Genomic DNA, 8,114 nt, shown 5'->3' with positions numbered 1-8,114 from the left:
AGAGATAGAGAAAGAGATACTTTTTACAATCAAAACAAGAGTGAAAAGAACTCACTGGAGACACGGATATTGTTGCTGGAAGCAACCAATTTCTGAGACCGTGAGGATGAAGGGGTCTCCATTACAAATCAAAACATGTTATATGAAGGAACGATGCCCAAAACGTTAAAGAATAAAAAGCAAGTAGTAAATGGAAACTAATTAATGTTTACAAATGGCGAGTGGTAGTTTAGATGGAATGGGTGTTGATTCCCAGAAGAATATCGTAACAAAATTATATATTAAATGCAGTTTATTTCATAACTTAACCAAGTAGTTTGATCTGGTGGCAAAAACCATACCATTTCACGTCAGGGAGCTAAGTTTGAGTTCTCTCTCAACTCTCGAGCATAAAAAGTTTTATATTTTATTTAAACCAACACTAATTAGAGACGGACACGTGTCACTCCCTAATTGATAATAAATAATTAAATAAAAATATATTAATAATATTTTTATTTTAAAAAATATGATGTCGCAATGCCATGTCAGCATCTCCTTCCACGTATATGTGTAACTCTAATTGGTAATAAATAATTAAAATATGATTGAATTTTTAGTTTAAAGTGTGTTGGATCATCTTTGTCAAAAACGCTAAAGTTATTATTTGTTGGTTTAAATGTTTAGTTTGAACATTATGTAGATCCTTTTCAATTTTGAGCTCGAACAAATTTATCTCTAGAGTCATTTTTTTGGTAAAATTTTACATAACTTTTTTAATACTTATGAAATCTAAATGCAAAATTAATTCCTATTTTAATTCCAAATTTTGGCGTCTTCACTTGCAATAATATTATAATTACAAGTTAAAACATAAAAAATATGTAAAATATTTAATTGAAAATTTTACATTGACTTTTTTTTGAATTTTTAGATTTAGAGTGAGGGTATCAATTGAAAAAATGATCAAAACTCATAAAAATATTTAGGGTAAACTACTCAGTTGACCACTTAACTATTTAACCCTTTTACTTTTGCCACCGATCTTTTAATTTTGTCAATCACACCAATTAACTATTTAATTTGTTCAATCAGACCACTGACCGTTAATATTTGACAGAAATACTGACGTGATAGTTAAAAGAATTGGTATATCTTTACGTTTAGTCCTTAATATTTATATATATTCTCTGAAGTTGGTCATAAATTAAATTAAATTTAATAAATTAACCATTCAATCAATATCTGACATGTGTTGTCAGCACAGGAGCATGACACATGTCAATACATGATTGGATTATATTTTTTATTAATTTAAATTTACTTTATTAAATAATTTTTCTATCCAATCAAGAGGTGACACATGTCAATACATGATTGAAGTATATTTTTGTTAATATTTTTTCTTTTAACAGAGTTAGGTGGTTGTGGGATGAACAAGTGGCCTACCTAATTATTATATATGTATTATATATGGTTATAAAAAAACTATATAAATTATAATTAAATAATACAATAATATTATAAATATTTATAATTTAATTTAAATAGAAACTCGAAAATTCGATTCGATTCGACTCAAAAAAATTTCAAGTCAACTTCGAGTCGTAAAATAAGACTTGTCAAGTCGAATAACTCGAAACTCGACTGGATCGAACGCTTACTCTATAAACATGCTTGGTTGTGATGTATTAAAAAACTGTCAATAAAATTTAAGAGGAATACCTTTTTAAATACGTCAAATTTAAATTATCTGGATGATAAATGCACACGTATTTATAATTTTAACACATATTTAAATGTATTGTATGTTGGATTTGAGCTAAAACTTAATATCTAAGTCAATTATTAAGCTGATAAAATGCCTTAATTAAAGTGATACAATACTTTGAGGGCTCAATTAAATTATCCTGAAGTTAGGAGACCAACTTGAAATGTATACAATAATTTGAGGATGTTGATTAACCCTTATAAAAATAAGGCTTAATACCAAAATAAGTGCCCAAACTATACCGCTTTTCCCAAATAGGTGTATAAACTATTTTTTGACTCATCCAAGTGCCTAAAGTTATAAACATTATCCATTTAGGTGCCCGGCCCGTAAATAGTGTTAATTTCCCCAATAAGTGATATGTGTCGTACTCTGATAAATTTAAAAAATTTATTTAAAATTAACAAATTCAAATTATATATATATAGTTTTAGAAAAAGAAAACACAAATTTTGAAGTAAACCCAAAACTTTAAAAACCTTCATTTCAACCCCTAAACCTACGCCGATTGTCACTTTTGCCGTCGACAAAGATCCACCCGACCTCCCTTCCCTCGCGACCAAAATCCCTATGAAATTGTGACCTATCGACGATGAACTGGCGTTTTATACCCGCTAACCCTATGTTGAAAATCGTAATCCCACGCGATTCTGACGGCCAATCGCAACAACTATGACAGCGTATGACTAGGAGGATGGCAGGGGCTACGTCAGCGGCAGTTGTCGTGGCCGAAAAGGGAGGCGACAGCGGGTTAAGATTAGGATTTTAGGGATTTGGGGGCTATTTTATAATTTAAGAGAAATTATGATTTTTTTATAAATATAATAATATTTTTAATTTAAAAAAAATTCAAAATCACCAAATTGTGACACGTTTCACTTAACGGGGGAAATTAATGTTGTTGAGGGTCTGGGAACCTAAATAGGTAACGTTTGTAACATTAGGGACCTGGATGAGTCAAAAAATAGTTTAGGCACATATTTGGGAAAAACAATATAGTTTGAGAACTTATTTTGGTATTAAGCCTAAAAGTAAAGGCTCAATATAAAAATAAGTGGCTAAACTATACTCAAAATTAACTTTTGGTGCTTAAAGAATTTTTCTCTAAAAATAGGTGTCTAAAGTTTTCACCGTTACACTTTTAGGTGCCTACCGTTTAAAAACCTGTTAAGACATGTGTCACGTCCAGGTTTTAAAAAATATATATTTAAATAATATTTTATTTTTAAAAAAATCTAGACGTGACACGTGTCACTTAACGGTTTTTTTAACGATAGGCACCTAAAAATGTAACGAATAAAACTTTAGGCATCTATTTTTAACGAAAAATTCTTTAAGCATTAAAATGTTTTTTGAAACATTCTTTAGACACTTATTTTTTTATTGGCTTAATATAAAAATAAGTGCTTGAACTATACTCAAAATTAACTTTTGGTGTCTAAAGAATTTTTCGCTAAAATATTTAAAAAAAATTTGGATGTGGCACGTGTCACTTAACGAATTTTTTAAACGATAGACACCTAAAAATATAATAGAAAAAACTTTAAATACATATTTTTAATGAAAAATTCTTTAGATACTAAAATATTTTTCGAAACAATCTTTAAGTACTTTTTTTTATTAAGTATTTTGTATTAAGCCAAAAATAAATAACGGAAAGGGAGTGGGCGTATCCGTTGGAATTAAAAGTCAAAGAAGAAAATGGGGAAGAAGGCGACAAAAAGTGGGAGGAAAAAACGTTAGACACGTGACAATAGAAAAGCAAAAAGTGGATGTTTAAACGGAGTAGGGTGTTCACTATTCGATTTTAACGAAATTAATCGATTGAATCAAATTAATTTGGATTAATTTCGTTAATTCGGTTGGCCGTTAAATTAGTTTGATCGAAGAATAATTAATATTTTAATAATTGGTTAATGGTTAATTTAATTTGAAATCGATTAATTATCTGAATTAATAAATTAATCGAAATAAATGTTATATATATATATTATAAACCTATTTTAAGCTCAAACATATTAAAAATTAATACCCGATTTTTTTAATCGCATTAGATTTATTAAATTATCAATACCTAATTAATTTGTAACTCAAATAAAAATAAGAATATATTATATTTAAATTAATCTAATTATAAAATATATAAAAAAATTAATTAATTCGATTAACTAATCAAAATAACCGAACTTTATTTAATTCGATTAATAATTTCGGAGTCTTTGATTCTGAATGCATTTACATTTACATTTACATTTACATTTACATCTGAATTTGTTGGCATTTGAAGTTCATGTCCCTCACCCACACCAAAACCCCACTCCACTCTACTCCACTCCACTCCCACTGCGTGTGTTTCCTACGAAAAAGAATATACATTTACTTAGGTAAGCTATATCATTTATCATTCAATTATCTTTTAATTTTCATTTTAATCATTAAAATTTTAAAATTTTTATTTTGATATCTAAACTTTCAAATTATTCCTGTTTTGGTTACTCCAACTTATTTTATTATTATTTTAATGAAATGACATATTTTATTATTATTTTTTAACACAAGATTAAAAAAAATTAAACCAGCAAATCATACTTTAAATCCTAAATCCAAATCTCAAATAACAACCTAAACATCCTAAATCAGAATCCTAAAATCCAAATCACAACATTTAAACTCTAAATTATAACACTTAAAATCAAACCCTAAAATCACAACACGCAACTAACAGTTCATACATCCCCTCACCATTAAGAGATTCGAGATGAATTAGGGTTTGAATGAGTGGATTAAGGTTTAAAAAGATTTTTTTATTTTAAAACATATTTGATATTAAATATTAATAAAATATGTAATACAATAATAAAAGTAATATTAAAATAATCTATGTAATAAGTAAATGATAAAAAAACAGCGATTTGAAAGTTTAATGCTTTATTAATGTTTTTAAATTTAAATAACCAAAATAAAAGGGAGAAAATAATTTACCAGTGAATGATATTGTTTACCCAATTTATTTTAAGTAAGGGTGCGCCGCGTCAACTCAGCCTCACTGGTCGGCCTTTCTTGCAAGTTGCGACCCATCCATATTCCACTTATCCCGTTTTTCTATATATATAACCGTCTCCCTTTTCTTGTTTCTCCCATTTTATTTCCTCTTGCTATTTTTCTTTCTTTTTAGGTTGCTGCTGCTTCAAGGAATTTCTTCCTTCTTTTTCTTATTTCCTTTTCGGGTTTACATTTCTATTGCTTGCTATCACTGTTCCGGCTCTAGGTGAGTTCCACCTTTCTCTTGCTGCTCTTATCATCTTAAAGTTTTGTGCTTTTTTCAGTGTTGGAGCTAGGGTAATTTATTTATTTCGTGCCCATTTGTAGACCTGTTTACAATCTGATCATGTATGCGGGTGGTTGTTTATGTGATGGGGTATGTGTTTTTTATTTCTTTGATATTTGAAATAAAGATTGTGTTGGAACCGTTTCGGATGGTTTCGAAATTGGACTTCGACTTGAATAGAATGAATTGAAGCCGTCACCGATCATTTATTTTAAAAATAAATAGGTTGATCGGATACCTTTCTTTCTTACTTGATATGTATCTTACTAAAATATATCAGATTCGAGAATCGGTTACAGTCAAAAAAAATTAACACCCTTGAACTGTCCTTTCGATACTACCTAATTTTTAATTGTCTTAAATTAATAAAATTGTAACTTTAAATAAAAAGGTAAAATAACGATCTAAATTATTACCTATGATAATTTTAAAAGTTATTCTTTAAAAGTCGAGAACGTGTTAGAGGAAAAAATATAATATAAATAGATAAGACAAAGTAAAGAAAAAGGATAAACAACATAAAAGAAATAAAGATAAGAAAAAGAAACATCAATAAAGAAATAAAGAACATAAAGAATATAATGGTAAATACATATACAATAAATAAATAAATAAGAACAATAAGAAAATAAAAATAAATAAATAAAATATAAAAAAATAAAAATAAATAGAATAAAGATAAAGAGACAAAAAAAAATAAAGAAAAAATAAAAATAAAAAGGACATAATAATAAAAAATAAAAAATATAATAATATTTAGAAAGAAAGAAAAAACTAGATATATATATATATATTAGTATATTAATAAAACACATGAACAAATAAATAAATAATAATATATATACATAAATAAAATTCCAAAAAAAATATATAAAAATAATAAATAAAGAAAAGTCCAAAAATAATAAAAGATAATAAAAAAATAAAAATAATATATATATATATATATATATATATATATATATATATAACAAATATGAAAAATATAATAATAATTAATAAAAAGGGTTAATTTAGAAGAAAACCAAAATTAAAAGGTTAATTTAAGAAAAAAATTAGGGTTTAAAATCGAATGTGAGAGTCAAAATAAAGGTTTTAAAAGAAATGGCGACCAAATGAGAATTATCCCATTTTTAAATGAAAACACGTGGGTCGCGTGTGTTATGGGTCGAGTCGGTTGGGGCTCCACGGGTTGACTACATAAGTCAAAAATAAAAACACCCCTCATTTTCATCCTTTCAAACCGAGAGCCCCCTTTCTTCAAAATGCTCTCAAGTGTTCTTCACAAAGTGAAAAACACGCCCGCAGGGTTCTTGGTGAACCCAGATTCCGGTCATCGGTCGCCTCGTCGACCGTCGGTCATCGACGGCGTAATTTTTTTTCCCGAAAGCTCTTCGTCTTTTCTTTCAAAATATGGGCTTGGTTCTTTTAAAAAATGCTATAGGGGCTAGATCTAAGAGAGAAGATCTCGAAAACGCCCCCTTTTGTTCATCGATGACCGGTTTTTGAGTCAAAAATAGGGAAAACACACTAAATACACAAGAAATATCGAAAATACGAGAAGTTAAGCCTTGTAAACATTTCAAAAAGCAATACAAATGTGAAAGTCCTTACATTTATTTATTTTCTTCGCTTACATGTCGGTTTTGGTTAGTTTTCTCTTCATTTCGATTAGAAAAAAATAAAAAAAAAGGTTTTTGGCCGATAACCGGAGGGGGAGGATTTTCGAAATTTGTTTTCTAGATCTACTCTCCCACAAGGCCCATTTTTTAAAACCATTTTGATTGTTGGACTGGGGGTAAAAGGATCAATCAAAAGTTAAAAAAAAATTCACCGCCGATAACCGGCGTCGATCAACGGAGGCTGACGAGACGACTGGCCATCGAAAGCTGGGTTTCATGGTGGTTGTTCTTCGTTCTTGAAGAACAGTTCAGAGAAAATAAGAGGTGAGGCTTTTGATCCATTTTGGATCAAATGAAAAAAATGAAAGAGTGTTTATGGAAAATAACCTTTATAATCGACCCGTGGAGGCCCGTGACCCGACCCGTAGACCTTAAGGTCCCCGTGTTTTACCAAATAAAAGGGAAAATTTCTCTTTTGGTCCCCCATTTTTTAGTCGTTCACTTTAAACCCCAAATTTAACTTTTTAACTCCAAATTTCTTTTAAAATTGACCCATAATTTATTTTTGTTTCAATTCAATCCATTCACATTTTAATTTTTTTTATTTCTTATTTTTATTTATTTAAATATTATATTTTATTATTATTAAAGATACATATATATACATATGTTTCTTTCTTTCTTGTTTTATTTAATTTATTTAATTTATTTTACTTATTTTTCTATTCTTTCGTTAATATTATGTACATATATATTATTATTTTTTCCTTTCTTTTCCTTATTTTATTTAAATGCTTTTTTATATTTGTTTGGTTTTCTTATTTTTTATTTACTTTATTTATTTATTTATTTTTTCATCGCTTTATCTTTTATTTATTTATTTAATACTATATTATACCTACATTTGTTTTTATCATGTCCTAGGCCTCCTTTTCTTTTTGTCTCCTCTTTTTGACCAAATTGGTTTTTCTTTTTTTTTCCGGTGCATTGATGGTAGTAGGCCCCTTTATTTTATTTTCCTTTTTATTTTATTTTTTTGTTTTTATTTTTTTCCTCACGTTTTATGTATATATAGATATTTTATTTTAACATTATTCTTTTTATTTTTTTATCTTATTTATTAAACACTATATTATATATATTATTTTATTTTTTCTTTATTCCCTTCATTTTTTTATTTTTTATTTCGTTTTGTTTTCTATTTTATTTATTTTACTTTGTTTTATTTTATTTTATTCTTTAATCATTTTCTTAGTGTTTTTATTTGTTTTTCTTTTGTTGTTTAATCTTGTATTTAGCATGTTTATTTTTTTATTTCTATTAATAAACTTGTTTCCCTAACATTATTTTTTTATTTTCTTTTATTATTTTTTTCATGAATTTTAATATGCGCACTTTATCTTTATTTCAGTTA

This window comes from Hibiscus syriacus, unplaced genomic scaffold (genome assembly GCF_006381635.1).
Source record: "Hibiscus syriacus cultivar Baekdansim isolate YM2019G1 unplaced genomic scaffold, ASM638163v2 tig00110223_pilon, whole genome shotgun sequence".
NCBI lineage: Eukaryota > Viridiplantae > Streptophyta > Magnoliopsida > Malvales > Malvaceae > Hibiscus > Hibiscus syriacus.
Note: the sequence above shows the minus strand (reverse complement) of the source record.